General features: G+C 42.2%; 1 protein-coding gene across 2 annotated transcripts in view; it reads left to right on the top strand.

Moving 5' to 3' along the window:
- The window catches only part of syt6a (synaptotagmin VIa), a 56,267-nt gene that overhangs the window by 27,636 nt on the left and 13,038 nt on the right, over window positions 1-15,593 (top strand). Inside the window, exon 1 of one of the 2 annotated variants that reach the window (XM_052059480.1) lies at window positions 933-1,139. The exons of the other annotated variant lie outside the window; for it this stretch is intronic. The gene's annotated coding sequence lies outside the window, so the exon portion shown is untranslated. Of the gene's footprint in view, window positions 1-932; window positions 1,140-15,593 lie in introns of those variants that run through there. 2 annotated transcript variants of the gene reach the window in all.

The following is a 15,593-nucleotide window of genomic DNA, read 5'->3' as shown; positions in this document are numbered from 1 at the left end:
ATATATTTTTTTATCTGTTTATGTTAATTGGATGCTACTTCGTGGATTTTCGTTTATCGCGGGTGGTTTTGGTCCCCATTAACCGCAATAAACGAGGGATTACTGTACACAATTTAATTCCAATGCGTTCAGTTGATGTCAAGTTTCTAGAAAAGCTGCTTCTTATCTCCTTATCTGAATCACCTTGTTGAATGCTCACCAGCAGCATCCTGACACCCCCCACCCCCCCCAAAATTCTCCGACATTTCAAAAGCAATTAACTTGTATTTATTTAGTCGTCTCTGCTGCAATGGGACGCAGCGGACACATGCAGTCTCATCCTCCACAGGCTGCTGAGAAAGTGATGCTAATCTAGATAGAGGGAAGACTGGAAGGAGGGGGGGGGGCAAAGGCAAAAAAGGGGTGGGAGGGTCGGGGGAATCACCCCTCCTACCTCTCCCGCCCTTCTCTCTCGCTCTCTCTGTATGTTAGTGCTGCAATATGTCGCATGACTGCCGCCAGGACTGCAGGCGAGTCTCATAGTTAATCATAATAATAGGGCATCTTTGTTTTGTATTACACAACAAAGTAAGGTTTCCATTTTATTACAAAAACAAAAAAGCAATTCTATTTAAAAAAAAAAGCTCCTTTTGATCCCATCTAATAAGGTTTCATTCATTGTAGACCGTGAAACAACACTTCGGATGTGTCGGATCATTCACCTACGTGCTTTGATATTCATGAGAAAGCCCCGGCCCCAACCACACCATTGATATTCATGCAGCTCAAACTTAGGCAGCTTTGCTGCATTGTCACTCGCTCCCCCCCCCCCCCCCCCCCCCTCTACCCAACACTGCATGCTCAGTCTCATTGGTCTGATCTGACCTGCCCCCCCCCCCCCTCCCACACACACACACACCATCCCCACACCCCACACCAGCACCATTTTACACCGCAGCATCCCGCTGCCATAGAAACCCAAAGGAGCATCCCGGGTGGTGCATGCAAGGCTCGCAGTATGTGCGCTCAGGAGAGGGAGCGCATCGACAAAAGATAGAGCTAGCAGAGTGGTGGTGTTATTGGTTGGGGGGGAGGTAAGGAGAGGCAGAGGGAGAAGTAAGCGAGGGTTGTTATTCAGAAAGGAAAAGTGACTTTCACGGGTGAGTACGGCATGGAGCTTTGGGTTTCTTTCTGTCGTCTTCTTTGTTGATGAGTGATTGTGGGTTTACTGTTGCGACGCTCTGAAACAGGTAGCAGGAGTTGTGTTGTCTCATCTTGTGGGTTCCACATTGTAGTTGCCGAAGCATTTTACTTTTGCATGGAAAGCAACTTGCTTCCTTGTTTTGCACGTGACAAATTCATTGCTGAACCACCGTGTTAATATTTGATGAGGCGTCCTATCTCACTCGCCTGCGCTCCTTGTAAAACCATCTCTTTGTTGTCCTCCAGATTTTTTTATTTATTTATTTTTTTTATCAGTGATTAAACTCATCTTAAATGCTGAGGTGAAGACGTCTGTCCTGCTGCATAGCGCAAAAATCGGTCAAGTCAGGCTTTTTGATTCCTTTGAGTGTCTTTTCTGTCACTTTTCACCCCTCCTCTTTCTCGTGCTCTTCCTTAGCGCTCCTTGTCCTGACACATTGATGAAAGGCCAGAGCCGTGGGGCTAATAAGGAGGGGATCAGCCAGAGTTGGAGGGGAAAGTGTAATTGTGACAGAAGTTGGCACCTTCGAGACGCTTGTTCGATAATGAGCTAAGCTGTGATGACAGAAGGAAAAAAAAGAAAAAGAAACCAAGCAACCTGTTAATGTCCCTCATGGTGATCATTCGAGCCCTTTTCTTTTCCTTCATCCCCTATAAGCAAAAGCAGCCCCCAAGAAGTTCAGTTTGGTTCATTTAGGCTGGGTTCAAATTTTTTTTTTTTTTACTTTTGTCAAAAATTGTAACGGAGAACAAAACATCAAACTACCTTTTGGCAACTTGCCTCTAGTACTCCAAAGTGACGTTGAATATTTTGAATGTGGCAAAATCAATGACCTTGGGAAAATGCTTGTTTTTATAAGGCTCATCCACACAGCAACACTGAAATATGCATGCCAGGCCAGTAGTTGGCGATGTCACCATTGACCTACACACCAATAGATTGTCTCTCTGCTTTAGATAATGGCATCTGAAAGCTAAGTGACTGCTGGAGATAGTTGTGCTGTCGTAAATGTACAATTTGATGCCAAAGTGTTACAAACTGGTCCACCATTTTGATTGTGAAGTACTTGTGCATTTATCTTCCCCTTAACGTTTAAGATGTATGCACATGTCGCGTTATTTTCCGCTGACTGCTATCTTAGCCAAAACGACAAAACCTTTGGCAACATTTGATGTGCGTTTTATTTTTTTTCAGCAATAATGTAAAGAGTCTTATGTAACTCCCACTACAAAGGCCATACTTTCTCCATCAATTTTTTTTTTCTTCCCATTTTGCCTTTACATTCTATTGTCGCACCGAAGTGACGATTCTCTATCCAATGTCCAATGGGCAATTTTGGGTTCCGTTTCTAAACAAACCATACTGTTAAACTGTGACCTCCAATTTCTGTCGGGGTACCAAAAGTAGTGGACATATCGCTAAATGATGGTCTCTTTTGGAGTAGGAGGAAAACAACAACAACAAAAAGGCTTGTTTTGTGGTTGTAATACAGGGCCACATGTCAAGAAGAAAGATGTACTCCATTGTTGTCCTTTCGGTCGCTATCCTCTTCTATGTTGTCGCCACATTAGGATGGCTAATATTTAGCCTCCCAGTCCTCATAGAGAGCTTAACTGGACTGACTGTACACAAATCCATTCTTTCATATCTGGGCCACTTGGGCTTACATGTTCAATTCCAGGTTGGGAAAGAACATGTGACTGCGCACGTGTGCCCAAGTGTTGACATGATGGTGTGCAAGGAGGATGGCCGTGGGAAGGGGGGTGGGGTCGCGTGCTTTATTTGTGTGTGGATACAGAGATTTGTGTAGCCTCTCGTGTGACACCTTTTATGCCTTTTTGTTTAAATGTCACTCGCCGATGTGACACTCGAAAATGTGCCCACACTCTGACAATGGCTCTGTGATAAACATGGGAAAACATGAGGTGCAGATTGATGCGCTAATGCTGAGCCTGGCCCCTGCTTCCCCTCCCAACCTCCTGCAGGTGCAGTGGTTGTCTATACGAAATGAGATTGGAGTGACTTGTCAGAGCCCTTTTGCCCCAATCAATAGCGCATGAGCGTAAACAATATTGGCCTTGTAAACGAGGGGAGGTGCGGTGCGATCCTGACAATGATCTCTCTTGTTACAGGAAGCTCATGTTTAATAGATGAAATAAACCCAGTATAATAGGGGGCTCCACTGTGGTCGAGACACATCAAGACATCCGAAATTGCTGGAGAGAGAAAGTACTTCATCTGACACTTCAAAGCTTTTATTCACCGAAGGCTCGGGCGCTGCTTCTGACTGCAACCTGCACACTTCATCTATAAAGAGATTAAAACATCCTGAGGCTGTTCCATTTCGGTGTTTTTGTCCGGTTTACAGAAAACTATAAATCCGGTACTGTATTTCAAAAACAGTCGGGCTGGAAAGTAAATACTTTTCTTTGTTGAAATTTCCATGCAAGACAGAGAAAAGTCCGTTCAGGAAGTTTGTTCAGGTGCTTGAGTGAAAGCAATGGAAGATACGGCAACTGTACACCAAACCTCCGTGGTTCATTTTTCATATTAATCTGTTTCTGTTGCTGTCAGTATAGTTCATTTTGTGTCAGTATCTGTCCAATTCTTTCTTTTGTTTTTTTTTTGTATTTGCTCTACTGTTATTTGTTAATCTAGGCATTAAAAAAATATATATTTTATGGATATAGACACTGTATTACATTTTAGCAAAGATGCTGTCGCCCATGCTGAGAGATTAGCACAAGGTTGCGGGGGGTGTTGCCCACTGTGCATGCTTTGCGATAGGAGTGGGCTCAAGAGTGCACGTTAAATGATCGGCACATCATTAATCAATCTGATTGGTTGTTTTTCCTCAGATGCAGCACAACTAGAATTAATACATAATGGGCCCCGGATTATAAGGCGCACCATTGATTTTTTGCAAAAACTAAAGGATTTTAAGCGCACCTTATAAATTATGCTGTCAATTATTTTAATGCTGTTAATATGCTGCAATGCTTGGCACTGTGTAACTGATTTACATAAGATATCCTTTATTCGTCCCACACTGGGGAAATTTACAATAATATATAATTTATAATTTATAATAATCATAATTATAATAATATTCATAATGCACCATATTTCACCAACCTACACTGACTTGGTACGTAAGTCCTAATTACAGTAAAGACAGTATTTGTGTTAAAAAAAATATTGAGCCATAAATTATAGACCCAAATTGAAAACTAATAAATGAGCATTGCTTCTTGTGCCAGTTCATTACGTGCCATTTGTAACATTGCATCGCGTTATTCATCCTTCGACTGCGCCTGCATAGCTGCTGCTATTTTCAGGGATATCCAGTGATTGATATGGCATGCCATAATGCATTTAAAATGTCACTTTACTAATTTAGCAATTTTCAGGAGTAAAAAGTTCACGTTTTGTCTTGAATTACTGTAATTTGATCATTTCAATATTTTTCATGTCGAATCAACACTTTTAAAAACCCATTTTGCCACTTGCTGTTGACGGAAAATGGCATCTGAAGTACCGGTACTCAGGGCTCAGATAACGACCAATCACGACTCCGCTTGTGAACTTCACATGAGCCGTGATTGTTTATTACCTGAGCCCTGAGCATACGGCATTCACTTACCATTTCTAGCTTGTAGAATTATGTTCCACTTATTTACTTGACTGTGGCATCAATAAATGATCGATATGTGTAGGATCAAGATGAGGACGGAGTGTAATCAGGCCCGGCTCATGGCAGGTTTATAATTCCAGCAATAATCACTGAAACCCTGTTGGCCATCTTTCTTTTACAACTATGTGCTAAGACTGTGGCCGTCTGAATGCGCACGTCCCAAATGTCAGCCGACGCCTGATGTAACAGGGTCAAAGTGATGGATGCATCATTTCTTCATGTAGACTTGTTGTTTCCCGCCATCGTTGGTAGCCTCAAGGGCCGAAGGTCGAGTCAAGGCTTAGAGAAATCTGATGTGGTGGCTTTTTATTTTAATTTTTTTTGGTAGACAACAAGATTGTGTTATGTTCCTGAAGTGGAATCGATGGAGAAGACATGTCTCCTTGAAGGATAATTATAACAAATATGCATCATTGCACTTTTAACCTTCCTGTTTATGTTTGTTTCTTAGCGACGTGATGATAAAATCAGATTTTCCCCAAAATGGGTTCGAGTTTTTTTCCACTGAAAATCAAAACGAGTCCAGTGGAATTTCTGCGTGAGGTGGCTAATTGGCTTTGTGTCATCAATAATTAGAACGGGGAAGATTCCAACAATGCCTAGTGACATCGTCGCCGTCCCATCTATATATATATTGCGCGTCGTCCCGCACGCGGTCTGTCCTTCCGTCTGTCCCTTTTCAAAACGTACCTACTTCACCGCGCCGCTGCGCGCCGCTGCGCGCCGCCACTGCGCGCCGCCACTGCGCGCCGCCACTGCGCGCCGCCACTGCGCCGCTCAGGCAGTGGCTCACTACGATCGCGCGGGCATCTTAGCGAAAAAACGTTGTCTACCCACAAGCATTGCAATGAAATTGTTAGTTATTTAGTAGAGCTAAACATCTCTTTATTTTCGCGATAAGCAATGAAGATGAACAAAAAGTTGAACCAAGCAACAACACTTTTGTGGGCCGAAGGCCCACCTTACCAGCCTTCCGCAGGAACTAGCTGATGAGCCGGCCGGAGGGCGGCGAACCAGCTAGTAAGGATATAAAACCAAATTTCCATCATTGGGCTTGATGAAAGCATTTTCTCAAAGGTCTGTCTAAAATATTTGGTTGGGTTGTCTTTAGGGTGTGTACTGCTTCTTGCACAACGTCAGCTGGGATAGCCTTCAGCACACCAGCGACCCTAGTAAGGATAAGTGCTACATAAATGGATAGAAAATGGCTTGCCTGCAAGCTAATGTCAGCTTTTTCGCCCACGAAAGCCACTTAACCTGCCAGTCCCTCAATTTTGAGCTTCCACCATGTTTTTTCCCCATCAATCAACCTGGTGAAATGTAGGGTGTTCTGTCTCCCTTTGAAGCCATTTACCTCACATAGCATCTTCTTTTCCACTGACACTTCACATCTGCAATTACAGTAGAAAAGAAGGCTAAAAACATTCATTCATTCATTCATCTTCCGAGCCGCTTGATCCTCACTAGGGTCGCGGGGGGTGCTGGAGCCTATCCCAGCTGTCTTCGGGCAGTAGGCGGGGGACACCCTGAATCGGTTGCCAGCCAATCGCAGGGCACACAGAAACGAACAACCATTTGCACTCACACTCACACCAAGGGACAATTTAGAGTGTTCAATCAGCCTGCCACGCATGTTTTTGGAATGTGGGAGGAAACCGGAGCACCCGGAGAAAACCCACGCAGGCCCGGGGAGAACATGCAAACTCCACACAGGGAGGCCGGAGCTGGAATCGAACCCGGTACCTCCGCACTGTGAAACCAACCTGCTAACCACTGGACTAAAAACATCAGTCAAGGAATTTATTCACTTTTCTCAATCGCTCTGTCAAATGGTACAGAGCGGGCCCGTGCCCGTGACACAAAGGAATTATGCAGCCCCTTTGGAACAACCATTCTACCCGCAGCTGAGATTCCAATCCCGAAACTCAAAAGTGTGAGGCAGATTTACTCACGGCTACATCAACGTGCCATCCTGTATTCAAATATTCCCCCCAAACCAGTTCTTTGAGCTAAAGTAAATTGTTAAGTAGATATCCTCCCTCAATCAGCATCACTACTATGCCTGCAATCCACTTGACAGGCGTACTCGCAGTCTTATTAATTTGCCACAATGATGCGACACTTGAAGCTTGCGGAACATCGGCCAGCAGGCAGATTTAACTCGCGTTTGTAATGGATGTTGAATTTTAAATCCTTGGTAAAGAAAATTAGGATGACTGAAAATGAGTCCCTTTTTTGGGGGTTGTTGATGCATACATGTTGTTTTTGGTTGAGAAGTGGCTGCAAATGAAAGCGAAGGCCACATCAATTAAAGTCCATCTTTATTATTATTGGATGACATCATGCTGTGCTGCTCTGACACTATTGGTCTGAGCTGTTTGGAAATGGATCGTAATACTGTTAATCATTCACATCATAAAGCTTGAACAAACTGCAATGACTCATTCTATAAAAGCGCCAACATGTCCTCTGCAAACAGTATGATCACAGTCATTGTCTTGCTGTGGGTCCTATGCTAGTGTCAATGTTTTTAGATTGTCATTGTTATTTAATGATGTTTCCTAAGCTGTCGAAAAATCCTACACTGTATTTCTTTTCACGAGAATGAAGACTTTTCAGCAACATCTATTTCTATAGCCTATGATATGGATTCGGGATTAAAACTGTTGAGTAATACATTTATCACCCTCCCCCTGCCCCCCCACCCACTGCAAAAATAAATATGCGTTGAAGTCTTGTCAACCGCTGAACGACAAATCAGAATTTCCCCCTCACAGAGGGGTCATTGTTCACCTAAGTTGTCAATAAATCTGTGAGAGTTCAAATCGCTCCACTTTAGATTACACCAGGTCAAAACAATACATTTTTCCCTCAAGAGAGCGATTGTGTTTTTATTGCATTTCTACAGCAACTTCCAAGACGTCTCTGTTGAGACGTTAGTACGGTAAATTAATGTGACATGATGGCGGGGGGATGCTTGGAAGTCATCCAACGAGCATTCGAATTGTGCACTCACATACGAATACCGTTTCAAAGTCACACTTTAATCGGCATTGATTTATTTATTCATTCAATTCCTCTATTCAGTGTTTCTCAAATCATATCTTGAAAATGTTTCTTTTTACAGGTTGCGGCGAAAAGCCGCAAAAAGGAAGAATAAGAAAACTGTTCAATTTAAGAAAACATTTTCACACAAGTAATGTAATTCTGGCATGGTCCCAAAAAATGGCAGAAGAATCCGCTTAGTAGAGGTGACAATTCCAGCCGTTGAGACAATTTACAACTGGAAGTGAAGAGAAGTGTTCTGCATGCTGACAGGAAGCCCAATACAGTAACAACAATGCCAGTGATTAAAATTGTCCCAATGTTTGAGCACAGGGGACAATCTTGTTATGTCCCCTGAACATATTATAAGATTATTTCATTATTTGTTCCGTGCAAGCATAGGCAGGCTGCAAGCCTTACAATAGAGACTGCAGCTTGAGGTCAACAAGCAGGTTAATTATTCCATTTCCCATTTGGCTCAATTGGCCAATGATAAATCCGCTAGGAAGCAGAAGTGGAGTTACCTTTGAACTGTAAGAGAAAATGCTTGTACAAAAAAAAAAATAATTACAAGAGCCACTTCAGATCTATTTATTTATTTATTTGCGTTTCTAATTTCTGTGTGTTAGTATGCACGCAAGTGTATGTGTGCGCATGTGCTAAAACAATATCAGGAGGAATCAATGTGACATTTTGCATTAAAAAAAATTACATTTATACAGATTCATGTCAGATTCATACAATGTCTCAAAAATGATATCTGACACGAGGGTACACCGGGGAGTTACACTAATTGAATCATTAAATTGCTACAGTGAAAAGTAACATTCAAAATATTCAAAGTAGGACAAAGCACAAAATTGTAGAACTCCCACATGAGTAATGTTTACCTCATCGCATTTCACTTCTGGTTTCACACATGCGATTTACCCACCGGCGCTTAACACCTCTCAAATGCTGGAGCTTTAGGATTTGATGATGTGAACGTGTGTGGGGGGGGGGGGGGGGGGGATTATGGGATTTGGAGAAAAAGACACCACGGAATAAACTCTCCAAAAATGTCTGAGATGCCCACATCAAGCTTAGTGGGAATTATTCCCACCCTCAGAGAAAGCATACAGGAAAGACAAGCTTCCCGTGCGTGTAGGCGAAACCGTTTTTACAAATTAACGCCGATCTACAAATCCCATTCCGTGATGAATTCTGCCGCGTTGGGCATTTTCAGTGTCTTGGTATGTCAATCCTCCCCCTGCAACAAGCGCAGAAGTGTCTTTTAATCAACTCAGAATGAAAACACACAATTGATACATTTAAAGTAGTGTGAGATGGGATTACATGGACATGGTATGGGAAAAGGTCAGAAGCGCCTGCAGGCTTGTATGGTAGCGCTCGATCTGTTCCGTCAGACCTGGACCACGGCTCTTCAAGAAAGAACGCTGTGTTTGTTTTCTCATAGCAGTACATCGGCGATACATAACTGATGTCAATCATGTGCTCCTTCACGGATGACATTTGTCGCGCTCAAATATGGCACGCTTGAATTTGTGAGCAGAGTTGTTCTCGTCGGACCATTTACAGCCAAGTAAACCCTTTTTTTGTCATGATCCTGTCTCGTTTGCTTTTTGTTTCCGTCTTCAGCTGTGAGTGGGCATTCCCTCACGAGTCGCACGTGTTTCAAATCTGCCTGCTTTATAAACCAGGACATGCCAACAACAGACTGTCGGATTCTTATGACTGTCTCCAAGTGCCTAATTTTCTAGATGTTCTTCACATTGTTTGCCTCATAGCCTTGTTTGTTCATAGTGTTTTTGCTCTGGTAAGAATTTTCCTTGTTACGTATTCTTGGTTTTTGTTCGTCGTGTATTGGATTTTCTTGTCCTTTAAGTTGCCAAACAATTTTCATTTTTATCGTTCCTTACCTTTTGCAAGCATTTGTGTGTGTGTGTGTGTGTGTGCGTGTGTGTGTGTGTGTGTGTGCTATTAATAAAATGCCCTAAAGGTTATTGTCATTTTGCAAAAACGTTCCTGTTCCTTCATTAGATTCTTAGTTGAGTTTTATTGTTGTAATAATACACCTCTTAGTACTTTCAGTATTTGTATGGTGGTGTGAATGCTTTAACAGTTTTGATGGTATATGTACACAACAACATTGAAATGCAAAGTATTTGAAAAGGTCCTCTGTTTGCCAGAACCATCGTGACTGAGGGGAAGAGTGAGAGTAATTCTAAGACCAGTCCAGAGGGCGACTCCAAATGGGAGGGCAAATTCCTTATACAAAGGCCAATGATCGGCATTTTAACATACGGTATTGTAGATTTGCCCTTTATTTCTGCAACTTTATTTTTAAATTTTATTTCTGCCCTCTCACTTGCTGTACTGTAATTGTGTGGGGGTCAGGGCGCAGCATAATAAATGCTTGTACTCTTTGAACTCTCGTGATTGGCATTTGCGAGCACAAATATATATTTTACAGATGTACCATTACACGTACAAAAAAAAACCCTGTAGCAATTTTTTAAAATGTTGGGTTGTATTGCTGCCAAATTCCCAGCCATGTTGCCTTGTGCGGCTACACATTTTGCATTTGCCAGACACAGCTTCTGGATGTAATCATTGAAAACAGTCATCATGTTCAATATGGGCATGTGCGAGTATGTCATAGCCAAAGCAACAGTGCGTTTGTTGTCTTTGTGATTATAATGCTTCTCCATCAACATGCAGCTACATTTGCTCCACCACAAGCCTCAATACGTTTGTGTGCGTGTGTGCGTGCTGTTTTTCAGATTTGACAACGCTAGTACAGGCTGTTCAAAAGACAATGCTGCAAGAGGACCGACAATGCATGTGTCAAGTGTTTCGGAAATATCATTTCCAAATGGGTCATTCCCGAATAGGAGGGAAATGTGGGTTTCAAAACGTCCATCTATTTCATATTATCTTCATTTTTGTTGTCTTGTAAAACAGATAAATTATAATTTGATTGGTCCAGTTCAAACATCAATAGTACACTTTGTGAATTTATTTTAATTATTCAATTTAATCTGTAAGAAGGTCATCGGGAGAGAGAGCCAAACAACATAAGCCATTTTAAGGGGTACTCAAGAGTTATTTGGTATTTCAAGTAATATTTACAACATACTTGTAGCACACATACTGTTTTGGAGAAACTAGTCTACACAACAATTGCATGTCTCTGTATATTGTGCATGGATTATTTGAAATTTCAAGATGGGGACAGAAACTATCTTTGCTCATTATCCTTTTTGACTCAACTGCTGGCCTGGCATGCCTATAACATGTTCGCGTCACAATTTTCTGGCAAACACAATGTAAAAACTTGAATGTCTCAACCAGATTGTTAACATAAACGTAAACCCGGTATATATATATATTTTTGCATGTATTTGTTGTTTGTACATTTGCCGAAGACGAAGAGCAGGTTTCTTCCAGATGACCTGGTTGCCATCGAAACGCAGTTTGATTAGAGCACAAAAGCCTCGGGTATCAATTTGCCGTCTTCCTTTATTTCCTAGCAAACAACTTGCACCCTTGTTCACACACGTCAATCTAAAAAGAAAAAAAAAGACAAGTCAAAAACGTGTCACCTTCAATGTGCAACGGGTCATTGTAATACGGTGTTGGTGGTCTACAGCCTTTGTGCGAGTCTTTCGGGCTAAAAAAACGTTTTAATATCCCAGCTCACACGTCTGCCCTTTGCTGCAGAGCCAGCAGCCACCTGAAGGAGCTTTAGCGGCCTGATTGATTTCGCCTCGGCAGTATTGACTGTGGGAAGTGTTTTTCAGCATTGAAGGTACCCCAGAAAGAGCCTGGTGATCGACTGTGGGCCGGCGGTATTCCACTCCTGCGGAAGCGCTGGTGTAATCATTAATAGTGCAGCTAAAAATGCTGGAGGTCGCTCCATTCCCACGCTGTCTGGGGAGCTTGTGTCCGGCGGGAATAATACGCTTCGCCTCATTAGCCGTGTGTCTGAAGAGGAAGACCAACGGCTTTATTATCATCACTTCCTATTCGGCTTTTGGTCATGACTGTCCATGTCTTACTACTGCAGGGATGTTTAGCTCTCTGTTCTTTCTTCGCAGCGCTGAAGTGATGAGCTGCTTTTCAGCTCGCATGCTTCTATTTCTGTCGTCATTATGGGAAACGATCCTTTCGCTTCCACGGCTGATTGACGAGTGCGCGGAGGCGTGGTGGCGCGATCGTTCGCTCATTAACCTTTTCGCGCCAAACCCGATAGAGCACAGAGACCGTCAAGAAAAGTTTACAACTGAACAATTCTTTGAAATATGGAAATACACCCTTTTAGCTTCAATCACAAGATCAACACGTACTCTCTAAACAATATATTGTTTTCAAACCCTCGTTGGAAAAAAAAGGACATTCTTCTTTTGTGTCTTTAGAAGGTTTCATGTATGAAAACCAGCAGAAATCATTGACAACAATGTGAAATCGTATACATGCCAGACCACAGGTTTGTGATTTCAAACATAATGTGCTTAATTGCATCAAAATGAAGATATACTTTTTTCAAACCACTCCCTTTCTATTAGCACAATCTTTATTTATACAAAAGTTGCCTTGGGCAATTCATACGGAACTGTAAAGTAACCCAGATAATCTTGGTCCAACTGATTTTGGACTATATGTCAGAGAGAGCGGCCCGGTGGTCCCGTGGTTAGCACGTCGACCTCACAGTGCAGAGGTACCGGGTTCAATTCCAGCTCCGGCCATCATGTGTGGAGTTTGCATATTCTCCCCGGCCCTGCGTGGGTTTTCTCCGGGTACTCCGGTTTTCTCCCATATTAAAAACATGCATGGCTGGCGGCTTGAACACTCTAAATTGTCCCGAGGTGTGAGTGTGAGCGTGAATGGTTGTTCGTTTCTGTGCGCCCTGCGATTGGCTGGCAACCGGTTCAGGGTGTCCCACCTACTGCTTGAAGACAGCTGGGATAGGCTCCAGCACGCCCCGCGACCTTAGTGAGGATGAAGCGGATCATAAAATGAATGAATGAATAGTCAGAGAGATTTCTGAAACTACTCCCAAGCAGCGCAAATGAGGCTCATATCATCTATCTTTGAGGACAGTGACACACCTGCTTGGACACAAATGGGATTACATCCCAAACAGGAAAAGATCAATCTGGTTTCCATTTATAATTAAATGCAAGATGTGTAACAATCTGCCAGATCGATGCTGAGACATCTAATTAATATTTGGTAGGAGGTTCACAAACATCTTGGATTGAAAGATTAGAACAAAACAAACCTCCCACCCATGACTCTTGACAATAGGATTTTGGATATGTATGTAACACAAGAACGGGCTCCAGCGCAGAGAGAATGGATTTGAGGAGTGCTTAATCATGTCATTTGAACACTTGAAAAAGAAATATAACTTCCAAACCTGACCTTTATTTATCTTCCGATACGATCACTCGATATGATCACTCCTGAGGACAAGCTTCGGTCCTGAATTAACTCTGACTACCATGAGTAAGAATTTCTTTATGAGATGAACAAAGTCAAATGTATTTCCCGATACCTGTTGATGGACGGGTGTACAAAATCAGATTTTCTTCAGTCTACACTGAAACGGGAGTCAGATCTCACGGTTCCAATTGATGAACAGTTAAGTGTGGATTTATGTTGGGGTAAACTTTCAACCACCATCAATACCTGCTTGTGACTGGAAATTGAGTACTACGCCAGTCATGCAAAAAAAAAAAAGACATTCTTTCAACTCTCTCCTGTCAATTGTTTTCTGAACATTCTTTTTTTTTTCACTATTCCTGGTATTGCCAAATAAGCGTGCCAAACTCTTGAACATTCGGCAGCCATATACGGGACCATATACCCACTCCAAGTATGCTGACTGTATTTTATTCTCATGTGTAATTCCTTGCGTTGCAGGCTCAGCTTCAGTTTCAGTGGAGCGTCTGTGAAATTTCACATGACGCCTTGGAGCTGTTGCGGACAGCAGAGATATGAGTTCACGAAGAGCAGAAATCTTTGTGCAAGGAGGGGCTCATCTTAAGAGGAACATTCAATTAAGTTTGGAACTAGAAAGCTGTCTGAGGAGCGAGAGCAATTTGTTTCAGTTCACGCAGGTGCCACAGTTCTTTTATATTTTAAATAAAGATCTATAAGGCTGTGATCGTCATGCTTTTGACACCTAGACTCTTCCATCTGCTCAAAGAATGAGGGTTATCCACTCGTTTCATCACTTGTGTGATTAAATGGCTTAACAAATGTACATTATGTAGATGTAAGCCAAAAGCAAGCAATCTGCTTTTCTCTATTAATAAAACCGAAAAACAATCTGAGATGAGCTCATCTTTGCCTGCAAGTTCCAGCAGCTTCTATTTGTCTTCCGCGGGGGAAGATTTAGCTCAGTAAACATTTTGAGAAAAAAGAAAAAAAAGCTAATTCAATGTGCCCTAAAGCGGCTTCCTGCTATCGGTGCACTATTACATGGAGACTAGAGTCTTCTGAGAGCAGCACTCAGCTATGGTAGATAAATTAGAGTCAACGCAGTGTGTGGAAAAGAACACTGCTGCAAAATGTGGGGAATTGAATTCAGGCTTGGGCGACTGGGGAACGTTCCAGGTATCAGATGCAGAAATATGATTATACGGAATCAACAAACAGCGTGCTTTGCCTGTTCTCCCTCAGGCTCCGCGCATCTTGTTTGTCAGTGTCCTTGGCCCGTGTCCAATTCTTTTGTGTGTGACTCCAAATGCATTCAAACTCAACCGGTATGGCCAGGTTCCTTCATCTTTTGGCCATTTTGACCCCTCATCTCTCCTCCCGGGAATCTTCCTGCATTACCGTTTTAACAGATTAAATATTTAACCTGTAATTTGTCAGACTATGATCTTTTTTTTTTCCGCCCGATTAGCGCTGCCCCAACCATTGTTTTTCTTTCAATGACAAATGACAAAAAAACATCACAGAGTACAATATAGCACCACCTTTAGATGTGCTGTCTGGTGTGTGACGTGTGATAAGTATGAATACACAGCATATTATCATATATATTATTACCTGGCTAAGTTGTTTCTATGCATTATTATTATTTATTTGCTTGCATGTTTTTTATGGGTATTCCTGCTGCCTCCCGCATTCCCAAACAATGCATGTTGTGTTTATTGAAAACTATAAATTCTCAGACTGCAGATGTTGATGTGAGTGAGAATGGTTTCATATGTGCTAGTGCTGCGCATTTTTAGGAATATACTGCATCTAATTATCCTTTTTTTGGACAGATATTACGAATTTGATTCAATTCACTGTGTACAGTAACATCTTCAAACATGACAGAAAATGACATCAGACCTTCCGAAAATTAAAAAGATTTACCTAACAATGAAAAAAAAAGATAAACATAGAGGCTGTGTGATGGAGGCAGTCCTTTTTCAAGACCTACTGCTTGGCATCATACATTCATGCTTGGCATTCTGATTAATGTTGCATTTGTGGAATGAGTTACGCAGTCAAATCCAACCAATTTTGTCCATCTCAAAGGGCGGCCATTTTGAAGCTTGCTGTCGGCTGAGAATGACATCACAGTTGCTCAGTGCTCGGGTAACGACCAATCACGGCTTAGCTATAGAAAACAGTAGCAGCGATTGGTGGTTACTTGAGCCTTGAGCA

Source organism: Hippocampus zosterae, chromosome 2 (assembly GCF_025434085.1).
Source record: "Hippocampus zosterae strain Florida chromosome 2, ASM2543408v3, whole genome shotgun sequence".
Classification (NCBI taxonomy): Eukaryota; Metazoa; Chordata; class Actinopteri; order Syngnathiformes; family Syngnathidae; genus Hippocampus; species Hippocampus zosterae.
Note: the sequence above shows the minus strand (reverse complement) of the source record. Positions and strands in the feature narration are given on the sequence as shown.